A 17,443-nucleotide genomic window follows, 5' to 3' on the forward strand; every position below is an offset into this window, starting at 1 on the left:
CGCCCACCCTCCCTATTTGTCTGGATGACCCACGCGGGTCTTAGTGATCCCTTCCCCCTCACCACTGAGTCCAAGGCCAGCTCCCGCCTCCCAGGATAAACTAAGCAATCACTGCCCTGCTCCTTCCCGCTCATAGGCGTCCCCTGTCTCCCAGTGGAGGCCAAGGAGAAACTGCGCAGCAGCTGGGCGGAGTGGGAGGCGCCTGGCGGTTCAGCGCTTTCCGACTTTTGATTGCGAGCGGGAGCAGCGCGCTGGCGGGAGCTGCAGGGCGAATAACCCGCCAAGTTGCTTCGGTGTGTGGTAGTTGCTGCCGTTCTGCAGCTGCGAGGTGGGCGACGATGGCGGGACGAGCATCCAGGCGGGATCCGCTGACCGCAGCAGAGAGAGCTCCACCCGTATGATGCAGAGACCCAGTCTCAGAGCAGGCTGCACCCGCGTCTGCGTGAAGTCTACAGATACCTGGCCTGCTCTGCAAATGAACTAACTTCGCAGAGGGGCTGGCGAACACAGACAGTGCCAGCCTGGACGAGGAAGCGGCCAGCACTGCTTAGGCCGGGTTCTCAGGACGCGCATTACTGAGTGAGGTACTTTACCCTTCGAATGAAGACTCCAGAGTTCGGCCTCCCCAAACTGATATCAAAGAAGTGCTTTGCATGGGGCTTGAGAAACATGTTACTGTTTAAGAAAAGAACGTCTTACTGTCTGAGACCCTGAATAGAGAGAGATGCCTTTAAGTATTGGGTGTTATTTTTGAGAAGTTGGTCAAAGAAGGGGAGAAGATGGTTGATTAAGTGGGAGTGGTGACCATTATTTTGTAATTCATAGAAGGACAGATGTTTATGTAAAAGTTGATAGTTTTGGTGGAATAATCATGAACATGTTTCTGAACTTAATGTAAAATATACAGAGACCTCTAAAATCACTGCTTAAATTACACGGGTCTTGTGGTTTTCAGAAAGAGCAAACTTTAGAAGTATAATTGTAAAAATAATGTCATACAGACAAAGAGAAGAGAAAACTTAATGACAGCTTTCTCAAATCGCTGTTATTCCTGAATCATCTGAAAGCAGTACATGTGACTGGCACCAATATACGTCAGCAAGTAAATCGTTGCAAAAGGATTGATCTTCTTTTTTGTAGAATCTGGAGGAAAAAAAATCTATGAAAAGCAAGAAGTGGTAGAGAATGATGTTGTCGAAATTGCCTGACATCATTGGAGATAGAGAATTTACCCTGGAAAAAGGCGCTCCTTAGGGAGGAGCATCTGCACATTCCATTAGCATAAAGCACCTGGTCGGCCATATGAAGAAGTCTGGATTTTGTCATAAATGTGAAATTTATTTTAAATGGAGGATTTGAAGCAAGGGAGTAATATACCCTGACATATTTTTAAAAATCACCCAAGCAGCTGTGCAGGGTACAAACTCTGAGAGGACAAGAAGAGATGTGGAAGGGAGAAGGCAGCTAAGAGTCTATCCCAGGATGGCAAAGATGTTGGAGCCGGCCTCAGATGGTAATGGTGGAAGTGTTAGAAATGGCTGGATTCCACATTTATTTTGAAGGGCCAGACCATGGAATTTGCTTATGGATGTTCCATAAATAAGAGAAACAGAGGACTCAGTGATGATTCCTGGGCTTTTGACTTGAGCAACTAGAAGTACAAAGTCTCCATTAACTGATATGGGGAAGTCTGAGGAAGGAGATGCTGTGTGTGCCAGGACTGGGGTGTGTGTGTGTGTAATTCTTCTTTTGACATGTTGAATTGGAGATGCTAATCCACTCCAACTGAAAAATAAGGAGGGAAGTGGACATTCAACACATGATGTTGCAACCTCCACCTCCTGTATTCAAGCAATTCTCATACCTCAGACTTCTGAGCAGCTGGGATTACAGATGCCTGCCACCATGCCTAGCTAAGTTTTGTTGTTCTAGTAGAGATGGGGTTTCACCATGTTGGCCAGGCTGGGGTCGAACTCCTGACCTCACGTGCTTTGCCTACCTCAGCCTCCCAAAGTACTGGGATTACAGAGGTAAGCTACCGCGCCTGGCCTGAGAAATATAATTAAAGTACAGGGAAAGTTAAAAGGGAGAAGAAAGTTCACAGATATCACAGCAAACGATATATACAAAAGCCTGCCTTGTTTCCTAGAGCCCCTGTGTCTTAGGTGCCCTGAATTTTACCTCCCAGCGGACCACTCTTGTCCCTTCATAATGGCACTCCAGGCAGCACCGCTGCACACCAATTCCGAAGCTACCCTGCTTCTTGAGTTTAGGAAAAGTTATGCTTCTACTTCCTCTTTATTTGCTTATCACTGGAGTAGCAACTGAACCACGCAATTGGGATAAGTAACCTGATGCCATTTTGGGGAGCAATCTTTCATTTCTTCCTTACATATACAACTGACCCTCACAGAGAAACTGTCTAGAGCAATAGGTCCAGAGTAGAGCTTTAGCTTTGCTTTTCACTTTGCAGCTGTGCTCTGTTGGGCCACCAAGGAAAACTCACTTTCAGCTAATGCTTATATGGGGCTATGGAAGTTGTCTAACATCCCTGGGGACAGAGTGTTTGCCCTGAAAAGGAACATTCCCTTGGCACAGAGCATCGTGTTGGCTGGATTTTAATATAAATATGACAAAAATACTTTTGGCCAAGTAACTAGTGGTTGGGTCATTTTGTGGTTTGCAAACCCATAAAGAGGAAAAGGCCTCTCACGTGGTTGGGAGAGGTGGGAATGGATCAAGCACTAAGGTTAGGTCTGGTGAAGTTAGGGAATAAGGCCAGTGTTTACGAAGAGTGATTCCTTCATGAGCCCCTGAAAGATGCTATTGAACCCTAACAACATTCTGGGAATACAGAGGAAGGCCCCTCTGCCTCTACCTTGAGAGCATATCACAGAGAAATATTTATATTTGGACTAGATTGATGAGAGCTGAGTAGGAGTTTGATAGAACAGGGAACTGTCTGAATGTACAATGGCAGAAGTGGCAGGAAAGGCTGAGGAGAATTGTCCTCTGGGAGTGGGTTAGAGATATGGGCCTGGGCACCACATTCTGGAGCTTGCAATGGGGTATGTAAAAGCTTAGTTGGGATGGTCTTTTCCTGTCCTGTGACTTCGTAGTGGGCTCACCTCACTCACTGTTGCAAACAAGCTGCCCCCATTTGAGAGAGAGCTGGCGTGGGGTCTCTAAGCCTCCAGCAACCACTTAGGAGCCAGCCTTGAAGCCCTGGCAGCTAACTCTTCCCATGGAGACCCCATAGTCCATTCTGTCTTGGGAAGACAACACAAGCTTGCTGAAGGTAACATTCCCCCTCCAGACTCCAGAGGCTCCAAGGAGACTCGCTATCTTCAAGAAAAGAAATATTCACTGAGCCGGGGATGGAGGTGAACATGGTTTGGGACTAACATGCGGCTGGATGGTTTCACCTCCATGGTCATACAATGGTACTGGGAGATGAATGGGGTAGGGCGGTCAAGATTTAGTTCAACATCAACTTCCGGTGGGGCGGTGATTGGTAGTTGACTCATTTTGGCCCCATTTGATATTCGCAGTCACCAGTTGGGGTAGGTGTGACTGTTGCTCCCATTTCACAGATGAGGACAGGATAGTTTGCTAGAGGTCACAGGACTAGTTGGGGAAGGGAAAGGGTGTCAGGTAGGATTTTAACCTTAGAACCTCACGTTTTCTTAGGATCTTTCAGGGAGACCTTGGGGAAATTCCTTTCTGTCTTGGTGGGGGTGGGGGGTGTCTCCATTCCTTATTTGTAAATTAAGGAGTTCTTCCAGTTTGTGATTCTCTGTACTTTAACGTTTAAACGTATCACTTGGATAGGTTTTTAAAAATAAGGATTCTGGGAACCCCAATATGTTTAAGTAGAGTAGGTCTGGGGTGAGGCCCAGGAATCTGCAGCTTTTAACTAACCCGGGCATCAACAAAACTGGCTGAGAAGCTCAGGCAAAGTTTATGATGCGTGAAAATCTTATTGTGAGCTGTCCAAAACATAACGCTGAGCTCCATCTGCAGAGATCCTGTTTTGATATGCTTGGTTGGACTGTGTCTTGGTAATTTGCATTTCTTAGAAGTGAGGCCAGTCAGCTGGTCAACCACCCCGCCTGTCGCTCTGTGACCGTCCCCTATCGTCCGCGGTGCTTCTTTACTTGCATCTTGTGGGAATGACATCTGCGCGGGCAGCCCCTTTTTAAGCACTGCCACGGGCACGTGAGCCTAGCCCTTAAAATCCTAGCCCAGCCCTGGATTTGCAGATACTCAGGGCAGGGCAAGGCGCCTTTCCGCGTTTGGTGTAGTCCCGCATGCTGCCATAAGATGGCACCAGAGAACGCGCCTACCGGGATAGGGCAGGGCAAGGAGGCGGGGAAGAAAAAAAAGCGACGAGTGAAGATTGACATCCATTAAGTTCAATCTTTGGTTCTCTGACTCCCAAGCTTCCCATTCTCTTAGGAGGCTGCATTTGTGGCGCTAAAAGAAGGGATGGGCGTGGGAGATGCCGAGACATGTGCTCGCTGAAGATACACCTGTTAGTCCAAGGTAACTCCCGCTCGTAGTGGCTCCACCCTCTTTGTTAATTCCCCTTCCTCTCAGTTAACTAGGGCTGCTTCACCTGTCTCTAGGCAAACCTACTCCCCATCGCGCTGGGTGTTTTGGAGTTTTTAAAAGCGTCACGGGGTAAAGTCAGCTCTGTGCTTTTCCTTTTCTCAGCAGGTAAGAATTTCTGGCGCTGACAGCGGGGAGCTGCAGGGCGGGAGTGGGGTGAAGAGAGAATAGGGTGAGAGATAACAGGTGTGAAGCGTCCCTCAGTGCCAGGCATCGTGCTTTGGCACCTTCCATAAGTTTGTCCCAATCATCTTTCTATTTAATTCATTTTCTGTTCACAGATTAGGAAACCTCAACTAAGTGGCCCAAGGACACTTCTTGGATAATTTTAGCTTCTGTCAGACGCCAAAGCCTAAGGTCTTTTATTTTGCAGAGGCTGCTTTGGCAGGATTTCAATGCGCGCAGGTCCTGCCAATCACTGCTTCTCACTCACTGATCCATCCCGCTGTCCACGCATTCATTCACCCCTTCATTTCTTAGGTGCTCATCTGCAAGGCGTGGGGCTAGTTGCTACTAAAAATACAAAAGAAAAGGGACTCTGATGTCAAGTAGAAGAGATTTTTTGAAAAGGTTTACACAGAATTGCGGTGCTCAGCATGGTTTCGACCTTTCCCCCCAACATGCTACTGATTCCTATTATGTTCCACATAATACGATGGATTCTGAAGATACAGAGATGGGTGAGATCTATCCTTGCCTTTCAGGAGCTCGTTGTCATAGGCAAGAGTAATCTCTGAGGTTTAATTTTACATACCTACTTTTTAACAAATTGAGCAACTATGTATATTCTACTGTAATTAATATAAGTAATTAAATATTACACACAATTTCTTATTTTTTAGTTGAAGATGAATCTACATGGTGGTGCAAGTATGTCCTTTGTTCACCCTAGTGGACCATCGTGGGAGCTTCGTGGAGTGCTTCCTCAGACTGCAACTCTACCCCCCTGGTATGTGCTTGTCTCTATTCCTTCTTTCTGTAGCTTGCTGTCAAATGCCAGGCTTTTAGGGAGACCGGTCCTGACCGCTTCCTGTTTTCTCTCCTTTTTACCTGCTCCTATCTGAGGCCTCTTTTCTTGTTTCTTTGTTGTTCTTTCTCCTTCCATCATCCTCTGTGGTCATATTATGTGTTGTTTTTCATATACTACATCTGAGTTTATAGGAAATATGTTTACTGCTTTTTAAAATTTTTTGTTTAGTTTCTGCCTCCCTGCTCCAGAATGTAAGCTTCAAGAGGGGCAGTGAGGAGTTCTTAACACACATCCCTGACCGAGAAATGGTCCAGGATGGAGCGAGACGCAGCTTTGCCCGGTACATCCTGAAATCCCCTGAGGTGGGGGTGGGAGTGGAGGGAAGATCAGGGAATGTCCATTCATTTTATGAAGCTGAAGTTGGGTTAGGTCCTATTATATACTGTGATGTTGGTTGTTAATCTCAACCTGAAACCCTCATCACTAGTCATTCACTTTTTACTAGCTTTGTGACCTTGAGTGAAGGTTCAAGTTTACCTTGTTTCTTTGCACCTCAGTTTCCTTATGTATAAAGCAGAAAAAATGAAATTTGGTCATCCTAAAATGTGAGGTCATAGGGAATCAGTCCCTTGAGGGCAAAAGACAAACATTTGTGGATTTATAAGGCTGCAGAAATGATATTCTTCTGGGGGTCAAAGAAAGATACTTGTGGATTTGAGAGTCTTCAGATATTATATCAGTAGCATATTTACATGCAGAAAATACTGAATAAACAATTTTAACTAATCAAATAGGCACAGAGATCTCAGATAGGAGCAGATAATAAGTTGAGGAAACAGTGGTGAGCAAAAAAAATCTGACAAATTTTCTGTAGAGGCTTAACTCTAAATGGACAACGATAGGCTCTCTGGGAATGTGTAATAAAAGTTTTAAAGAAGGATTCTTTAAATAGTTGTGACACACTGCAAGGGAAATTCTATGACACCTGGAACTAAAACACTCAGGGATTGGGTTCAGGGGGATGAGGGGTAGAGGAATAAAAGCATTTTGTATCACTTAGCACACTCATCTTAATGGGAGGAGGGAGCAAAACAGGGAAATGATTTTTTTTTTTTTTTCCATGCTGAACATAGAATTTTATATATTCTTTTTTTCACATAGCATTACATCATGAGCTTTATCCCATGTCATTTAAAAATCCTTCACAAGCATGACATTTAATAAATGCCTAATAGTCTCTCATATGGACAAACCATAGTTCAACCACTTCCACATTGTGGTGGATGTTTTTAAAGAATCTAATTTTTCAACATTATTAGTATTGTAGTAATGAGCATCTTACAAATAAACTTGTATTTATATTTCTTATTGTTTTATTAAAATACATTGCTAGAAATGAAATTATTAAGGAAAAGGTTCCAAACACTTTTAAGATTCTCCCATTTTAAGCAGCTTTTTCGAGATTTTTCTCTATTCTTACTTGTTTACACTCCCAGATGCACTTCATTTAAAATTTTATTCTAGAGAACAATTCTTTAGAATTTTTATTGGGATTACATTAAAATCATAAATTAAAATGGAAAGAATTGACATTTTTATAATTTTTAGGAACTTGATATGTATATCCATTTGTCCAAGTATTCTTTCATATCTCTCAATAAACTTTTATAGCTTTTTCATATTGTTCCTGCACATTCATTGTATTTAAAAAATTTTGTTGCTATTGTAAATACAATCATCCTGTCATTGTATTGTTTAATCAGAGATTGCTGGAATATAAGAAAAATGGTTACTAATTTCAGAGATATGATAAATATCTCTGATCAGCCAATATGTTAAACTATCCTATTATTTACAACAAGCTTATAGTTGGTGGGGGAGGTTTGAGTGTGTGTGTGTAAGGAAGGTATATAATCATACCAGCTAAAAATACTGTATTTTGCCTTTTCCTTTCCAGTAATAAAACCTCCTTTCTTAGGGTTCTTGTCTCTTCTATTGCCCACAGCTTTCAAAAAGTTAACTACCCGGCCAGGTGTGGTGCTTCACACCTGTAATCCCAGCACTTTGGGAGGGAGAGGCGGGAAGATCGCTTGAGCTCAAGAGTTTGAGACCAGCCTGGGCAACATAGTGAGACCTTGTCTCTACTAAAAATTCAAGAAAAATTAGTCGAATGTGGTGGTGTGCCTGTAGTCTTAGCTATTTGGGGGAGCTAAGGCGGGAGGATTGCTTGAGCTCAGGAGGTGAGGATTGCTTGAGCTGCAGTGAGCCCTGTTTGTGCCATTGCACTCAGCCTGAACAGGAGTGAGATCCTGTCTCCAAAAACATGATTCTAACAAAAATAACAAAAAGTTACCTTGTAAAGGTCATAGATGGCATTTTTGACTTGTTCTCAAGAGGAATAAGAAAAACCTTTTACATATTACACCAGTAAATATAATGTTGGTTACTAAGTAATACGTATTTATATATGTCTACTGGAATAGACATATATAAATACGTATGCCTCAGGAGGTTACACAGATAACAAGAATAAATGGAATGGGCCAGCTACAAGACAATAGAGCTTGGTGGAGACTGACAAACTGGACAGTGCTCCTTCTAGTGTGAACTGCACAGCAGATACTCAGCTTAAGCCTATTATGTCATAAGAAATGTGAGCTTACTGTTAACATCCTAACCCTCTCTCTTTTTTTTTTTTTTTTGGATATGAGACAATATCTGATTTTATATGAAATCTCCCAATTATAAAATATCTATAACAAATCATTTTCCCAATACTGTATAGGCCAAAACAAAAAAATTTCAACAGTGGTCCTTATTCAGTTCATTTGCAAACACAGGTTTTGAATAAATATTGCTGACCGTAAGGAAGAATCAATTCAATCCAAGTCTCCGAAGAGTTTTGCTTTTTTAGAAGTACATGTTATATGCTGTCACATCTTTTAAAATTTTTATTTCACTCATTGAATTAACAGACTTTCTAATATTAAAAATGTATTACAAGGATATGATGAACAATACTAGAGTTTAATTTTGTTCACTAAAATTTAATTTGAGTTTTTTATTTATAATCAAATGTAATTCTTCTTAAACTTTCACATTTTTAATATTTGGTCTTGAGATATGTAAGTTTCATAAGATGAATTGAGGATCAGTAATATTCTGAAGTAGAATAGCTAGAAATTATCTGTTTCTTGAAAGTTTGAAGAAAGTTTACCTGGAAAATTATTTGGCAGAAGGTCTTTTGAATTATTTTGATTTTTTCCCAAGGTTATTGGTCTATTTATTATTGTGTCAATTTTGGCCACTTTTACTTTCCTTAAACAATATATCTTTCCATTTAACATCGAAGAATTTTCCACAAAATTCTCATAATTTTATGATCTCTTCTGTATCTGCTGGTACATATTTTTTCTTAATTCTAATGCCTTTCTTTTTTTTTTTTTAATTTATTTATTATTATTAAACTTCAAGTTGTAGGGTACATGTGCACAACGTGCAGGTTTGCTACATATGTATACTTGTGCCATGTTGGTGTGCTGCACCCATCAACTCGTCATTTACATCAGGTATAACTCCCAATGCAATCCCTCCCCCCTCCCCCCTCCCCATGATAGGCCCCGGTGTGTGATGTTCCCCTTCCCGAGTCCAGGTGACCTCATTGTTCAGTTCCCGCCTATGAGTGAGAACATGCGGTGTTTGGTTTTCTGTTCTTGTGATAGTTTGCTGAGAATGATGGTTTCCAGCTGCATCCATGTCCCTACAAAGGACACAAACTCATCCTTTTTTATGGCTGCATAGTATTCCATGGTGTATATGTGCCACATTTTCTTAATCCAATCTGTCACTGATGGACATTTGGGCTGATTCCAAGTCTTTGCTATTGTGAATAGTGCTGCAATAAACATACGTGTGCATGTGTCTTTATAGCAGCATAATTTATAATCCTTTGGGTATATACCCAGTAATGGGATGGCTGGGTCATATGGTACATCTAGTTCTAGATCCTTGAGGAATCGCCATACTGTTTTCCATAATGGTTGAACTAGTTTACACTCCCACCAACAGTGTAAAAGTGTTCCTATTTCTCCACATCCTCTCCAGCACCTGTTGTTTCCTGACTTTTGAATGATCGCCATTCTAACTGGTGTGAGATGGTATCTCATTGTGGTTTTGATTTGCATTTCTCTGATGGCCAGTGATGATGAGCATTTTTTCATGTGTCTGTTGGCTGTATGAATGTCTTCTTTTGAGAAATGTCTGTTCATATCCTTTGCCCACTTTTTGATGGGGTTGTTTGTTTTTTTCTTGTAAATTTGTTTGAGTTCTTTGTAGGTTCTGGATATTAGCCCTTTGTCAGATGAGTAGATTGCAAAAATTTTCTCCCATTCTGTAGGTTGCCTGTTCACTCTGATGGTAGTTTCTTTTGCTGTGCAGAAGCTCTTTAGTTTAATGAGATCCCATTTGTCAATTTTGGCTTTTGCTGCCGTTGCTTTTGGTGTTTTAGACATGAAGTCTTTGCCCATGCCTATGTCCTGAATGGTACTACCTAGGTTTTCCTCTAGGATTTTTCTGGTATTAGGTCTAACATTTAAGTCTCTAATCCATCTTGAATTAATTTTCGTATAAGGAGTAAGGAAAGGATCCAGTTTCAGCTTTCTACTTATGGCTAGCCAGTTTTCCCAGCACCATTTATTAAATAGGGAATCCTTTCCCCATTTCTTGTTTCTCTCAGGTTTGTCAAAGATCAGATGGCTGTAGATGTGTGGTATTATTTCTGAGGACTCTGTTCTGTTCCATTGGTCTATATCTCTGTTTTGGTACCAGTACCATGCTGTTTTGGTTACTGTAGCCTTGTAGTATAGTTTGAAGTCAGGTAGCGTGATGCCTCTAGCTTTGTTCTTTTGACTTAGGATTGTCTTGGAGATGCGGGCTCTTTTTTGGTTCCATATGAACTTTAAAGCAGTTTTTTCCAATTCTGTGAAGAAGCTCATTGGTAGCTTGATGGGGATGGCATTGAATCTATAAATTACCTTGGGCAGTATGGCCATTTTCACGATATTGATTCTTCCTATCCATGAGCATGGTATGTTCTTCCATTTGTTTGTGTCCTCTTTGATTTCACTGAGCAGTGGTTTGTAGTTCTTGAAGAGGTCCTTTACATCCCTTGTAAGTTGGATTCCTAGGTATTTTATTCTCTTTGAAGCAATTGTGAATGGAAGTTCATTCCTGATTTGGCTCTCTGTTTGTCTGTTACTGGTGTATAAGAATGCTTGTGATTTTTGCACATTAATTTTGTATCCTGAGACTTTGCTGAAGTTGCTTATCAGCTTAAGGAGATTTTGGGCTGAGACAATGGGGTTTTCTAAATATACAATCATGTCGTCTGCAAACAGGGACAATTTGACTTCTTCTTTTCCTAACTGAATCCCCTTGATTTCTTTCTCTTGCCTGATTGCCCTAGCCAGAACTTCCAACACTATGTTGAATAGGAGTGGTGAGAGAGGGCATCCCTGTCTTGTGCCAGTTTTCAAAGGGAATTTTTCCAGTTTTTGCCCATTCAGTATGATATTGGCTGTGGGTTTGTCATAAATAGCTCTTATTATTTTGAGGTACGTTCCATCAATACCGAATTTATTGAGCGTTTTTAGCATGAGGGGCTGTTGAATTTTGTCAAAAGCCTTTTCTGCATCTATTGAGATAATGATGTGGTTCTTGTCTTTGGTTCTGTTTATATGCTGGATTATGTTTATTGATTTGCGAATGTTGAACCAGCCTTGCATCCCAGGGATGAAGCCCACTTGATCATGGTGGATAAGCTTTTTGATGTGCTGCTGAATCCGGTTTGCCAGTATTTTATTGAGGATTTTTGCATCGATGTTCATCAGGGATATTGGTCTAAAATTCTCTTTTTTTGTTGTGTCTCTGCCAGGCTTTGGTATCAGGATGATGTTGGCCTCATAAAATGAGTTAGGGAGGATTCCCTCTTTTTCTATTGATTGGAATAGTTTCAGAAGGAATGGTACCAGCTCCTCCTTGTACCTCTGGTAGAATTCAGCTGTGAATCCATCTGGTCCTGGACTTTTTTTGGTTGGTAGGCTATTAATTATTGCCTCAATTTCAGAGCCTACTATTGGTCTATTCAGGGATTCAACTTCTTCCTGGTTTAGTCTTGGAAGAGTGTAAGTGTCCAGGAAATTATCCATTTCTTCTAGATTTTCCAGTTTATTTGCGTAGAGGTGTTTATAGTATTCTCTGATGGTAGTTTGTATTTCTGTGGGGTCAGTGGTGATATCCCCTTTATCATTTTTAATTGCGTCGATTTGATTCTTCTCTCTTTTCTTCTTTATTAGTCTTGCTAGTGGTCTGTCAATTTTGTTGATCTTTTCAAAAAACCAACTCCTGGATTCATTGATTTTTTGGAGGGTTTTTTGTGTCTCTATCTCCTTCAGTTCTGCTCTGATCTTAGTTATTTCTTGCCTTCTGCTAGCTTTCGAATGTGTTTGCTCTTGCTTCTCTAGTTCTTTTCATTGCGATGTTAGAGTGTCAATTTTAGATCTTTCCTGCTTTCTCTTGTGGGCATTTAGTGCTATAAATTTCCCTCTACACACTGCTTTAAATGTGTCCCAGAGATTCTGGTATGTTGTATCTTTGTTCTCATTGGTTTCAAAGAACATCTTTATTTCTGCCTTCATTTCGTTATGTACCCAGTAGTCATTCAGGAGCAGGTTGTTCAGTTTCCATGTAGTTGAGCGGTTTTGATTGAGTTTCTTAGTCCTGAGTTCTAATTTGATTGCACTGTGGTCTGAGAGACAGTTTGTTATAATTTCTGTTCTTGTACATTTGCTGAGGAGTGCTTTACTTCCAATTATGTGGTCAATTTTGGAGTAAGTACGATGTGGTGCTGAGAAGAATGTATATTCTGTTGATTTGGGGTGGAGAGTTCTATAGATGTCTATTAGGTCTGCTTGCTGCAGAGATGAGTTCAATTCCTGGATATCCTTGTTAACTTTCTGTCTCGTTGATCTGTCTAATGTTGACAGTGGAGTGTTGAAGTCTCCCATTATTATTGTATGGGAGTCTAAGTCTCTTTGTAAGTCTCTAAGGACTTGCTTTATGAATCTGGGTGCTCCTGTATTGGGTGCATATATATTTAGGATAGTTAGCTCTTCCTGTTGAATTGATCCCTTTACCATTATGTAATGGCCTTCTTTGTCTCTTTTGATCTTTGATGGTTTAAAGTCTGTTTTATCAGAGACTAGTATTGCAACTCCCGCTTTTTTTTTGTTCTCCATTTGCTTGGTAAATCTTCCTCCATCCCTTTATTTTGAGCCTATGTATGTCTCTGCGTGTGAGATGGGTCTCCTGAATACAGCAGACTGATGGGTCTTGACTCTTTATCCAGTTTGCCAGTCTGTGTCTTTTAATTGGAGCATTTAGTCCATTTACATTTAAGGTTAAGATTGTTATGTGTGAACTTGATCCTGCCATTATGATATTAACTGGTTATTTTGCTCGTTAGTTGATGCAGTTTCTTCCTAGCCTTGATGGTCTTTACATTTTGGCATGTTTTTGCAATGGCTGGTACCGGTTGTTCCTTTCCATGTTTAGTGCTTCCTTCAGGGTCTCTTGTAAGGCAGGCCTAGTGGTGCCAAAATCTCTAAGCATTTGCTTATCTGTAAAGGATTTTATTTCTCCTTCACTTATGAAACTTAGTTTGGCTGGATATAAAATTCTGGGTTTAAAATTCTTTTCTTTAAGAATGTTGAATATTGGCCCCCACTCTCTTCTGGCTTGAAGAGTTTCTGCCGAGAGATCTGCTGTTAGTCTGATGGGCTTCCCTTTGTGGGTAACCCGACCTTTCTCTCTGGCTGCCCTTAAGATTTTTTCCTTCATTTCAACTTTGGTGAAAACAGGGAAATGATTCTATTGGAAGATGTCAACTTATTGAGGTGAAGGAGGAAACGGCTAATAGCTGTTACTTTATTTTATATAATAGTAAAGAAATTTGTGTTCAATTATGAGCACTAGAAACAAACACTAGTGAGTGAATAAAAAGATAGTGAGGGATTATGATGGATAAGTCAGTTAATAAGAGAACTTGATGGATAAGCAAAGTAATAAGGCTCCACAGTGGAGGCAATTTCCCTTTTTGAAAAACACTATCTTTGGAATATACACAGGATATAATTTTCAAAAGAAACAAAGTGTATATAGGGGAAACAATTTTCACTCATTCTCGAGACACTCAGTCCTTTTCCATAGATAATCTATGGCTATACAAGCATAATAATTCTTTTTCAATATATTTTCTCAGCAACTAAGAAGTTCAGTGTTTGTAATAGTAATAAGAAGAGTGCTGATCTGGCCTGAAACATAAAGTTTTACCTTAGATATTTGTCTCATAAATAGTTTTTAAGAAGTCAGATAATATGCTTACAAGGGGATTACCAAGGCCCTATACCACATGAGTTTGGGGGCACAGGGAGATCAAGATTTAGAACAAAGTTAGGTGAAATCTAGGACCAAAGGATAGCAGAAGGGTGTGTGTGTGTATGTGTGTGTGTGTATATGTGTGTGTGTTGGGTGGGGCAGGTGGGAACCTTTGGAGAATGGCTGTAGGCTGCTAGTGAGGTGCTATGATCTCTAGGCCTTGGTAGGTCCTTGTGAAGAGACACGGTTCTGAAAGTTTGGCACCCTTATAGGATTTTTAATATTTTTTTTATCCACAGGGGTGACCCTGGACATTATTACTAAAACTTAAAAATTTCACCCCTGGGCACACAGGTTACCCTTCTTGTGGTGGCATGGCAAAGCTCGATTTGCAAGAGTTTCTTTTGGACTGTCCCCAGTGTATCCCTTTAAAAATAGGAGCTCCTTCAGGGTGAGGAATGAAGGAGAAAATATCCCTTGTAACCTATTTTCTCATCTTCATTCCAAGGACTCTAGAAAGGCACAGCAGGTTGGTTTTGAAGTCTGGGTAATTTTAGTGCTGTCCATTCTCCCAAGTGGATGCCTCTAGTGAAGGTAAAAGGAAATACTGTTTTCTGTGTCAAGGGAAGATTTATATGCAAATCCCAAGACTCAGATGTTATTTCAGAGGAGTTGGTGTCCATAGTAAAGTAGAACCGGCCCGGGTTCATCTGCCTACAAGGTCAATGGTATGAGGCAAATATGAGGAAACTGGCAGATCAGGAGGGGTGGAATCTTGAATTCTAGTTGGAGAGAGGATCAATGTGTTGAGCAAACACATGGCTGTCTTCTTATTTCCTATATGAAATCGTGGAAAAGACTTTAGAACAAACAATAATAAGTTATAGCAGGAAAACAAAGAGCAGTCTTTTGGCCGGAAATAGAAACTGTTAAAAAGAAAAACAAAACAACAGAAATAAAAAACACCTTTAAGTTTGAAAGCAACAGAAGTTAAAAAGTGGAAAGTTGCCTGGAATGTGCTTTTATTGCGGCCTCTCTAATAAATCCGTCCCCACTCCATCTTCGTGTCCTTGCTTATCCTAAGCAGCATGGTGGCAGCCGTGGCATTCATCAAGCTAAAGTGGTCGTTTTTGGCACTTGGGCTTGAGATGGCAGTGAAGTGGCATCGTTTGTCTGGGAAAATGCCAGAGGTTTGTTATCTCACACCATGGAAATTGAAGATGTGGACACAAAAGGAGTGGGTTTAAGAGCGAAAGTTTAATAGGCAAAAGAAAGGAGAGAGAGTTTCCTTGTGCATTAGAAGGCTGTCTGAGCAGGTTTCCGGGTATGGGGCGAGTTGTGGTTGGTTTTATAGATCAGCTTGAGGAGGCAGTGTCTGATTTACATAGGGCTGAGAGGATTGATTGGAGCAGGTGTGCCATTGATGCGATACATGAAGAGGCTGGCCATCCCACACTAATCTTTAGTATGCAGATGGGGCCTCTACCTGGCCTGTGCCATGTCGCCTGCACACGTGAAGACAAAGAAAAGGGAATAGGTGGCCAGGTGCCATAGCTCATGCCTGTAATCCTAGCACTTTCAGAGGTCAAGGACAGTGAATCATGAGAGGTCAGGAGTTCAAGACCAGCCTGACCAACATGGTGAAACCCTGCCTCTACTAAACAAACAAACAAACAACAAAATTAGCCGTGCATGGTGGTGGGCACTGTAATCTCAGCTACTCAGGAGGCCGAGGCAGAGAATTGCTTGAACCCGGGAGGTGGAGGTGGCAGTGAGCTGAGAACGCACCATGGTACTCCAGCCTGGGCGACAGAGCGAGATTCCGTCTGAAACAAACAAACAAACAAACAAAAACAAACAAACAAAAAATGGAAGAGGAAGCCTCCATGTTGAGTATGCCTGGCTTCCAGGTACCCCTTTTCTATTTATAGGTGCCAGCATTTAACTATGCAAGCTTTTAGCTTGCTTATCTGTGCTTGTGGCTTGATTTTTCAGGCTGATTTTTGTTAGAAAAGAAAGTATATGGGGGCTGCTTTTTTATTAAAAGAAAACCCTTACCGAGGACTCCCTTACCTACACTAACTGCTTAATAATTTCTTTTAACTCCTGTATCAGCAGTGCTTGCCCCTGATAGGTAATGATCATGAGGGGGAACAGGAGCCTCTAGACTTACAGACAAGTGGCCAGCACTCTCCTGATGGAGTGTTTCCCTCCCCAGCACCCCCTGCTGGTCAATTTGACCAACAGATGAACAGAAGTTCTCAAATACACAATAAACAGCCCCAATATCGCCAGAAATATCAAGTTGGGATGGCATTTTTTCAAATTGTCTTTATTTTTAGTCTGCATCATTTGTTGCTTTCTGAGGGAAGTTTTTTGAGTTCTCCCACTAAGACTGTGGATTTGCATTTTTCTTTTTGTATGTCTGTCAGCTTTTGCCATATATATTTTGTAGTTGCGTTGTGTTGTGAGGCAGATTCATGATCTATGTTGTGGGAGAATTCTGTATTTAGCAGATGTTCATCTTACGTTCTATTTTGCCTAGTATTGATGGTATTACTTTGCTTTTCAATTTCACATTCATTTAGTGTATCTTTTTCCTTTGCGTGAACCCTGGTGTGTTGTTTATTTCAGATATGCTTACTTATGTACTGACAGTGACCCCCAAATTCATATGTTGAAGACCCAACTCCCAATGCCCTTGGAGGTGGGCCTTTGAGAAGTAATTGGGTTTAGATTAAGTTATGAGGGTGGAGCCCCCATGATGGAATTAAGTCCTTCTAAGAAAAGGAAGAGAGTCTGAGCTCTCCTCTGTCTCCACTATGGGAGGGCACAGAGAGCTAACAGCCATCAACAACCTGAGAGAAGTGGACTGAGAAGAAAACCTCACTAGAGCCTTGTCATATCGCTTCCCAGTTTCCAGAAGAGTGAGAAATCAATTTCTGTTATATAAGCCACTCAGTCTATGAAATTTTGTTATGACAGCCAGAGCTGATTAATGCATGTTCTTGGACGTTGTTTTTAACTGAGTATGAAAAACATATATTTTAATAAGAAAATTACCCCATTCATTTTTAGTGTGTTTATTAATACTTTTGGACTTACTTGTGCCATGTTTAAGAACTCCTCTTTCCTCTTTCCTACACTTTCTTGTTTTTTTAATCCAAGTGCATGATAAGGTTTAGGAATCACTATCTTAACAGGACCATGAAGGGCTAGATAAGGGAAGCTGGCTTGCATTCAGGGAAGAGGTAGAGGAGGGAAGTTGCCAGCTGGGCTGTGCTAAGATGACCTGAGCCCCAGACCCCGGATGTACAACCTCTTCTGGACACAGGACATGCCGGAGGCATTTTGAAATAGACAAATTTTATTTGCTTTGTGTTCTTTCGTCATCTGTATTAGCTTTTGCCTTTTAAGTGCCAAAATATA

At 41.2% G+C, this 17,443-nt stretch overlaps 1 long non-coding RNA gene across 2 annotated transcripts in view; it reads left to right on the forward strand.

Moving 5' to 3' along the window:
• The first annotated feature begins 57 nt into the window (after nucleotides 1-57).
• Nucleotides 58-17,443, forward strand: part of LOC140711819 (uncharacterized) — a 130,681-nt gene continuing 113,295 nt past the window's right edge. For both annotated transcript variants that reach the window (XR_012093106.1, XR_012093105.1), the window contains exons 1-2: nucleotides 58-2,030; nucleotides 5,454-5,560. This is a non-coding gene — a long non-coding RNA (uncharacterized lncRNA). The remainder of the gene's footprint in view (nucleotides 2,031-5,453; nucleotides 5,561-17,443) is intronic.

Source organism: Chlorocebus sabaeus, chromosome 1 (assembly GCF_047675955.1).
Source record: "Chlorocebus sabaeus isolate Y175 chromosome 1, mChlSab1.0.hap1, whole genome shotgun sequence".
Taxonomy (NCBI): Eukaryota; Metazoa; Chordata; class Mammalia; order Primates; family Cercopithecidae; genus Chlorocebus; species Chlorocebus sabaeus.